The sequence below is a fragment of the Orycteropus afer genome, unplaced genomic scaffold (genome assembly GCF_000298275.1).
Source record: "Orycteropus afer afer isolate SDZICR_OR568_19922 unplaced genomic scaffold, OryAfe1.0 scaffold00123, whole genome shotgun sequence".
Lineage (NCBI taxonomy): Eukaryota > Metazoa > Chordata > Mammalia > Tubulidentata > Orycteropodidae > Orycteropus > Orycteropus afer.
The window spans coordinates 8,526,785-8,536,781 of record NW_006921710.1 but is presented as its reverse complement, the minus strand read 5'-3'; positions in this window follow the sequence as shown (position 1 = coordinate 8,536,781).

Below are 9,997 nucleotides of genomic sequence, written 5' to 3'. Positions count from 1 at the left end.
ATTGACCAAAATTTACAATGCAGCAGCTCCCCTCCCACTTCCTCCCCATAGTTACCTCCTCCCAGTGTCCATCCCTTCTTACTCTTCTGCACCCTGAGCTATCTCCCTGTGCATAAGCAAGGGCTGTGACCTTTTGAAAGCAGATTGCCAGACCTGTCTTCTGAGGCTTCTCTAGGTGAATTTGAGCTACCAATCTATTGGCTAGCAGTCGAGCACTTAAATGTTTGAGCCACCCAGGGACCCCCACCTTCATTAATAAACCATTCCATTCTCTGAGCTACTTCTGAGTATTTCCAAGTCCACAGACTCCCCCAGAGTCACAGCCACGAAGCCCAGCCTTCTCCCCTTTTTAATATTCAGCTTAAACTTTACACATCCTGTTTAAATACTTCAGCACCTTCTCTTCAATTTTGCCCCTCACCAAAAATAAAAATATTTTGGTACTGCAAATAAAAGTAAATATTTGACACCACTTGGGATTTTTCAGTGCATTAATTAGCAATTTGCTGGATAAATATTGCTGTGTAAACCAAAAATCACTTCCCAATAATTAAAAGCCAAGTCAGATGTTACCAGAAAAGCTCCCGGCGTGCACTCCAGCTCTGGAAAGTGCCGTCCCTTGCAGCTGTGGTTGGAGCCAAAGGAACCGGAAATGGGTGAGGGTGGTCCTGGGCTGGCTGGCCTCCTAATTCCAGTTTTGGCTTTGGAGTGAGGAAAGGAGATAGAGGTGCTGGCAATGGGCCAGTGGGTACTGGACACCCTTGGGGTCCTCAACCCACAGATCATTGAAGCAGGTGTGAGAACTAGATTTGGCCAAGATTTCATAATTAGAATGGGAGCCAGCCTAGAGTAGTGAGTACAGGCACAGCCTTGAGAATCCAACAGATTCAGGGGAGACAGCCTCAGATTAGCCACTCATATGGACAAGATACTTCTCTTCTCTGAGATTCAGGTCCTTCATACTTTGCAGGCTTATTCTGAGGATGAAAGGATGGAATGCAACTGCTTAGCACATGCTATTCACTCAAGCAAATACTGATAACTGGTTGTTGTTGCTATTATTGTTGTTCTTCTGGGTGACTTGCTCTGGGTCTAACCTTTCTCTGTTCCTTGCCTCTTACTTTTATTATCCCTACTCCCTCAAAAAACTCTCACTGCTGTCGAATTGAATCCAACTCATAGTGAACCCCTTCTTAGTTTTCCAAGGCAGTATCTCTACGTAGTAGATTGCCCAGTCTTCTTTTCCAGGAGTGGCTAGTGGGTTTGAACTGCCAGCCTTCTGGTTAGCAGTCAAATGCCTTAGACATTCCACCCCCAAGCTCTCTCCCTACTCCCTAGTGCTACCCAAGGAGGGTGGCAAGTGAAGTCTTTTCCCTCATTTCTTTGCTCAGCCTCTCTCTCAAATACCTTCCTGGTTTATGAAGCAAAATCCTAATGACCTAGTATGAATGCTCTCTAGTCCCCATCTTGTCTGGAATGGAAGAGGGGAAGGCAGGGATGGCCCATTTAGTGGAATACTGTGGGCCAGGGCTGAAAGAAGGGGGATCTTTCCCCTTAGCTGTGCGATCTTAAACCAGGTTTTCCACAATATTTGGGACAGATGGGAAACCAAATTCTGGGGCTCAGGCACGGTTGGCTTAAGCACGCTGAAAGAGGCAAGAACAGGTCAGGCTATGGAGCAAGACGCTGAACTGAGCCTTTCTGTTGATCTGGACCCTCCCATCCCCTCGAGATTAGTGCAGGGATAAAAATAGTGGAACACAGAGGGCACGCACCAGCAGGAGCACAGGGGAGGGTGACATCAGCGCATCAGAACCTGGAAGAACTTCTTCCAACACTGGAGGAATCTGCTTGGGGAAAGGGCTGGTCATATGTGGGAGGCACAGTGTGTGAAGGAGGAACCATCTTCACAATAATTAGAACTTCCAATGATTGTGCACCCACTGTGTGCCAGACCCATATGTGTCATCTCACATCTCATTACAGCATTAAGATGAGTTGGCTATTGTTGGCTTTGGTTTGCACAAGAGGAAGCTGAGAGCCAGAGAATTACTTGCTCATGATTATCCAGCTAATAAGTGGCTGAGCTGGGCCTTGAGGCTAGGTCCTTGTCAGAAATCTGTCACCCACCTAAGCACAGAGAGGCAGAGCCTAAGATGAGAGTAGTTGAGGGCAGTAGGTGGAAGCAGTTTCATGAAAGCAGTAGGTGGAAGCAGTAAGTGTCTCATGAAAGGCCAAAGCACCAGCTTGCAGCTCTCATTGAAGGCTAGGTCAGTGGAGTGGGGTGCAACGTTAGTGGCTTCTGTAGTGGCTGGCCATGTTAGATAGAGAGGGAAGGTGACACTCTGGACAACTTAGAGAAGCCTCTCCAGCTTCAGAAACGAGGTTCATTGGCATAGTCATGCTCCCAGCATGTATGTGCCTCAATTTCTCACCCTTTTTACCCGCCTCAAGCAATAAAACTCAGCAAACTGAACCTTCAGAAAACCCAACTATTACTCCTGTCTAGGTCTGAATAAGGTTCTTACCTCAACCTCCAGGGATGGACCAATACCATGAAGATGAGCAAGTAGAGGAGCCCCTGGCCAGATGCAAAGCCTGTAGGTCATAATAAAGGGATGGGCGCCAGTGTTTCCCTTTGAGACAAACTCTCTGCCAGAATCAGTAGGAATCTTCAGAAAATCTCTTATTGGTGGGCCCAGTGAGATTCAAGAGGGAAGATTATGTCTGAAAAAAGGTACAATCTGAAATTGGAAAAGATTATTTTCTACTGAAAAGTATAATTGGTGCATTTTAAAAGACAACAAGGCAAGAAATAGGTTGAATATATTAGAAAAATGGGATCTGTTGTTTAAGAGCTCGGTCTCAAAAACCTTCCCATAATTCAGAAGAAAGGAATAAGGGATGAATGTGCTGAGTGAAAAGATATCTTGAAGAAAGTGTCAATAAACTGCATAAAAGAACCAATAGTCATAGGAATAATAAAATTTCTTTTTTGAGCACTAGGCGAAGTTAAAGAGAAGACTTACAGCCAGGTGAAATACTTGAATTTCAAGGATTAAGGAGAAAAATCCTGTAAGTATACAGTCAGGAAAAAAATTGGCAACTCTATTTGTTATAGTATAGATTTGGCTGCATGCACAGAGGCCTAAAATAACAATGTAAAATATTTCTCTTTCATTTAATAGTACAAAGAATTACAGTGACTCTGTTCTATGAGGTTGTCCAGAGTTTTGAAGTGTAGAGAACTCTGACCACTATCTGATTATTCTGCCAATTGTAGGGTGTTAATTTTGCCTGGATGGATCTTTGTTCCAAATAGTAGAATGAAGGAATAGTAAAAGAAACACATTTCTTCCTTCCTTTAGGATCACCACCCACCGATTTTTCATGACTCCATTCAGATCCCATTGGTCAGAACTTAGTCACATGATTACTCCTGGCTGCAAGGGAGACTGGGAAATGTAGTCTTTATTCTAAGAAGCTATGCATCCAATTTGGTTGCCGTGAGAGAGAAGAGGAAACTGGTTATTAAAAATTCTTAGCTCAATGCCCCAAAAGTAGATCTTAAAAATAAAATGAGAAAAAAAACTAACAATTCTCTACCACCCAGAAATTAAAAAATCTTCTAACTCATACTTGAGTCAAAGAAGAAATGCAATAAATAAATAAATAAAATAACTGCAGAAGTCTAGAAAATAAGGAGTATGGTACATATCAGAAACTATGGTGGGAAATAGTTAAAGTAATGCTCAGAGAAAAAGTTATACCAGTAAACAAGAAAGATGCAAATAAGGAAATCAAGCATCTAGTCTAAGAAATTAGAAAACAACAACAAAACAAACCAAGGGAGAGCAGAAGTAAATAATTAATCAAGATAAATGAAGAAATTATGAATTAATAAGCCAAAAAAACAGAATTAATAAATCAGTTCAAAAGCTAATTCTTTGAGTAAACCATTAAAATAGATAAACCACAAGAAAACCTAATTAAGAGAAAGCTCTGGAAAGTTAAATACATGAAATAAGAAATGATAAAGAAAAATTAACCACAGACAGAGAGGAAAGATTAAGAATCACGGGAAACTATTTTGCCCAATTTTATGAAATATGGTGAAGAACCTGTGTGAATATGATGATTTTTTTCCCAAAGTACAAATGATCAAACCTAACTTAGAAGAGGTAGAAAATCTAGACATTTCCGTATAAGAAATTACTAAAGTTACTTAAGAGCTATCATCCAAAAAGTACTAGGCCCAGATGGTTTCGTAGGGGAATTCTACCAAGCCTTTAATGAACAAATACTTGCAATATTATTTAAATTATTTCAGAACTTTAAAAGGGAGAAAAATTCGTTCTAATTATTATAATAAAGCAAGTAAAACATTGATACCCAGATGTACAAAAGATTACACCAAAAAACAACTACAGACTAATGTCATTTATGAAAAGCAGTACAGATAATCCTAAAAAACAAAGTAAATAAACCGAATCTAGCAGCACATTAAAAGGAAAATGTAACTTGACCAGATGGAGTATATTTCATGAATGTAAAAATTATCAATATTAGAAAATATACTAATATAATTCATTGTATTATAATACTTCATAGTATTAATAGTTCTAAGGAGAAATATTATATTGTCTTTTTCATAAACACTCAAAAGGCATTTGGAAAAATTTAACACTTTTTCTTTGTAGAAACACTTTATAATAAAATAGGAATAGATGTATTCTTCCTTAACATGATAAAACACATCTGTCTTGGCATAAAAATCAACATTATGTTTAATGAGAAAAGCCAAGAAATATCCCCTACTAATACCAAGGAGGGGTCGCTATGAGTCGGGTCCGACTCGACGGCACATAACAGCAACAGCAACAATATCAAGAGCTAGACAAGAATATCTGCTATCACATTATTATTAAACACTGAGCTGGAGATACAGCCAAAGGAAAGAAATTAAGGGATAAAAAATTGGGAATGGAAGTCAAATGGCACTATTTGCAGATAATATGATCATATATCCACAAAACACAAGAGAATCAAATTTAAAACTACCATAAACAGCAGGAGAATTCAACAAGGTAGTGGGGTGCAAATTGATAATGTGGAAGTTAACAGTTTTTGTATATAGTAACAACCAGTTAGAATATATAATGGAAGAAAAGATCTCATTTATAATAGCAGGGGAAAAAAGTCCAGGAATAAATTTACCAGGAAATTTGCATAAGCTGTGTGAAAAGAAAAAACAAAAAACTTTAGAACACTTCTGAAGTGTGTAAAGAAGTCCTGAATGAATGGAAAAGCATACAATGTTTTTGGCTAGCAAGACTCAACATGGTAGAGAGGTAATTCCTCCCCAAATTAATTTACAGATTAAATGTAATCCCAAAGTGTCAACGTGCTCAAAAAAAAAAAAAAAAAAAGAAGAAGAAGAAGAAGAAGGAATAAGTAGACAAGCTGATTCTAAAATTCGTATAGAGCAAACTACAAGCAAGACTAGCAAGAAAACTGAAAAATAATTGCCACAAGTGGTACTAACCCCTACAGCTGTTAAAGTCCCTATGACTAAATAGGGCTTTTCTGATGCCTGAAGAGATAGACAGGCCAGTGGATGAGAGTGGAGAACTGGATCCAAATAAGTACAGCACTTTAGTATATGTTAAAGGTGCCACCTCTAATAGGAATGTGTGATAGGAAACTGAGGTTGTACTGACTAAACCACAGCCACAGTGGAGAACTTTATTAAATCACTCTCAATATGTTAATTCTCAAATAAATAGCAAATAAATTTAAAAATGTGGGTTATCAGAATAAAATTATTTATATGTTTATTTTGAGTGACTGCAATATCTAACTTTTTTTGTTTCCCCCTACAACAACTACATATTGCTTTCAAATGTTTGTGGAATACTTTTTTTTTTTTTTTCCATTTTTGAAAACATTTATTTTAGGAATGGGGATTGAGTGGGAGTATTTTTTTTCTCGTGGAATACTTTTTAAAACTGATTATTAACTGAGCCAAAAGAAGACCTCAATACTTTGCAAAACAGAGAACTTGTGAAGGCCACATTTTTCTGACGTCAATGCAATAAAACTAGAAATTAATTACAGAGAGAATAAGACAAACACTTACTTGGAAATGAAAAATCATTCTGCTAAATAATTGTTTTGTGTAATAGGAAACCAGACTACTGTTGCAAAATATTTAGAAATTAAGACAATGACAAAACTACATATTAACACTTACGAGATGCAGCTATTCCTGTACTCACAGGATAATTCACAGCTTTAATTGCCTTTATAATTAAGTGAGCAAGCGTGAAAATAAATGAGCTAAGCATCCAATGTAAGAAATTGAAAAAAGAGGAAAATTGAAAACAGAAGAAAGAAATTAATAAAGATAATAGCTGAAATTAATGAAATAGAAAATTTAAAAAGTAGACACAATTAAAAAACCCAATGCTGCTGCTTTAAAAAGATCTGGAGAAGAAACAATTTTCTGGTAGGATGAATCAGGAAGTAAACAAGTAATAGGGAAGGCAGTATAACAAATGAGAAAGGAGATATAACCATAAATAAGAGATGATTTCCAAACTATAAAAGAATATTTTTGTGAATATATTTTAAAATCTCAAAATGAATGATTTTCTAGGAAAACATAAAGTAACAAAACAGAAAGCACAAATAGACAAATAGCAACCATGGTTGAAATTTAGAAAATAGTTACAATGATTTGACCTAATGGATTTTGTAGGATGTCCTTTCAGATCCAAGCAAAGAGATAATATCTGAGTCATTTCATTTGTCCCAGACAGGAAACAGAAAAGGAAAACTTCTCAATTCGTGGTATAGATTTGAATGAATTTTTTAGACATTGATACTAATCAGTTTATCAATTTCACGAAAAACTGTTGGGATTTTGACTGGAATTGCACTGAATCTTATTTATCAATCTCTATGATGCTGAGTCTCCTTAAATATGAAATGGTATTATATGGAGCTCTGGTGGCACAGTGCCTGAGGCATTTGACTGCTAATCAAACCCACCAGCCACACTGCATAAAGAAGGTGGAGCAATCTACTTCCATAAAGATTGACTGCCTTGCAAACACAGTGAGGGTCACTATGAGTCAGAACCGACTGGATGGCAGTGAGTTTGGTTTTTTGTTTATGTAGTTCTTTTGTGAGTCTTTCAACAGTCTTGTAACTTTCTATACAGACCTAATACATCTATTGTCAGATTTGTTCCTAGATACCTTATAGGTTTTGTTGTTGTCTTGGGTTGTTTTGAAATTAAAATTTTGAAATTTTTGTTACAGGAACGTAGAAATGAAATATAGTTAAACTCACTTCAGTATACTGGTCTTGAGTCAAGCAATCTTACTCAACCCTTCTATATATTTTAATAATTTGCTTACATACTCTGTTGGATTTTTTATATAGATAATCACATCATCTGCAAATAATAACAGTTTTGTTTATTTCTTCCCAATATTTATACTTACATATATATATATATATATATATATATATATATATATATATATATTTGTCTTCTTGTGTGATTCTGAATTTTCAGGGTAGTGTTAAGTAAAGTTATAATAAAGGTTATTTTTTGTCTTGTTCATGATTTTAAAAGAAATTTCTATAATATGTCACCGTTAAGGAGAATATTTGCTGAAGATATTCTCTGTATCTTTGTTGTTCTTTTTTGTTGTTGTTGTTAAGAGTATTTTCCACCTATTAATGGATGTTGAACTTTATAAAATGATTTTTTTCCTAACTATATTGAAATAATCATATAGTTTTCTCTGTTAATTTTTAATGTGATGAATTCCATAGATCTTTCTTTCTTTAACTATCCTTGCATTCCTAGGATAAATCCAACTTTGTCATTTTTTAATACAATGTGGGAATTTTCTTATTAATATTTCATTTAGGATTTTTGCTTCTGTGTTCATAATATTGGCCTATTTTCCCTTCTCATACTGTCATTGCCTGGTTTTTGCATCAAAGTATTATCAACTTCCTAAAAGAAAGTTGGGGGACATTTCTTCTTCTATTCTTTGGAATAGTTTGTATAAGACTATTCCAAAGACTGGAATTATCTGTTCTAGGCCCATCTGAAGGAACTCTGCTGGTGTAGTGGGTAAGGCACTTGACTGCTAACTGGTAGGTCAGTGGTTCAAACCCACCAGCCGCTCCCCAGAAGGAAGATGGGGCGATCTACTTCCATAAAGATTTACAGCCTCGGAAACCAATGGGGGTCACTATGAGTCAGAAACAATTTGATGGCAGTGAGCTTCAGTTTGGTTTGTGAGGCCCATCTGGGCCTAGTGTTTCTTGAGGTAAAGGGAGAGATTAAAATTTAAATTAATGAGTCAATACTTTAATGATTTTAAGTCTCTTCAGAGTTTTTAATTCTTGAGATTGTTTTGACAAGCTATATTTTTTAAGAAGTTGATAATTTTTTGCTAGATCTGAAAATTTATTGGCAAAAAGTTGTTCAAAACACACTTTTGTGATTTTTGAAATCACTACTTTCTCTGAACTTCTTTCCTAATATTACTAACATTATTTGTGCCTTCTCTTATTCTTAACTAGCTTTTGATTTTGTTTATTTTCTCATTGTTTGAGTTTAAATTAAATTAATTTCTCCTTTTTTTGTTATCTTTTCTTTCATTCTTCTTTCTTTATGTTATTTGTTGGTTCTTTTTCTAATTTTTTAAGTTGAGTGTTCAGCTTATTAGTTTTCTATCTCTTTTCTTGTCTAATGTAAATGTAAACCTTGTCCTCCAAATATTACTTTACTGCATCCCACAAGTTGTTCTTTTAATACATCTTATTGAAATATAATTTATGTACAGAGAAATACACAAAACTAAAATAACATGGGTCAATACATCTTTTTTTTTTTGTATTAGATCTGTTTAGGGTATTGTTCCCTCCCCTCAACTCCCACCCTTGGTAACCAACAAAGAACATTTTCTTCTGTAGATAAACCTTTCCTTGACTATTTACAATAATGAATAATACTGTATTTGTCCTTGTGATTGACTTATTTCACTCAGCATAATGTCCTCTAAGTTCATCCATCTTATGTGGTGTTTTGCGGATTTTACATCATTCTTTAGGGTTGCATAGTATTCCATTGTGTGCATGTACCATAGTTTGGTTATCCATTCTTCTGTTGATGGGCACTTAGGTTGTTTCCATCTTTTTGTTATTGTAAATAGTGCTGTGATGAACATGGGTGTGCACATACCTGTTTTTGTCCTGGCTCACACTTTAGGATACATACTTAGTAATGGGACTGCTGGGTCAAATGATATTTCTAATTCCAACATTTTAAGGAATCACCATGCTGCCTTCCATGGTGGTTATATCATTTGACAGTCCCACCAGCAGTGTATGAGAGTCCCAATCTCTCCACATCCTCGCCAGCATTTGTTATTTTCTGTCTTATTGAACTTTAATTCAACAGCCAGTAGTGCTGGGGTGAGATGGAATCTCATTGTTGTTTTGATTTGCATCTCTCTGATGGCTATTGATCAAAAGCATTTCTTCATGTATTTGCTGGCCGTCTGAATATCCTCTTTGATGAAGTGTCAATTCATGTCTTCTGCCCATTTTAAAATTGGATTGTTAATCTTTTTCTTGTTGAGGTTTTGGAGTTTTCTATAAAATTTAGAGATAAGTCTATGTCAGATATGTCATTGCTGAATATTTTTTCCCAATTTGTAGGTTCTCTTTTTACTCTTTTGGAGAAATCTTTTTAAGTCCATAAAAAAAATTGATTTTTAGAAGGTCCCAGTCATCTAGGTTATCTTCAGCTGTTTGTGTGTTTTGGGTTATGCTTGACAGTCTATGTATGCCAGAAATGAGGGCCCTTTAATTTGCCCCTAGGAGCTCTGGTAGCATAGTGTCTAAGGCACTTGACTGCTAACCAGAAGACTGGCAGTTTAAACCCACCAGCCACTCCTCAGAAGGA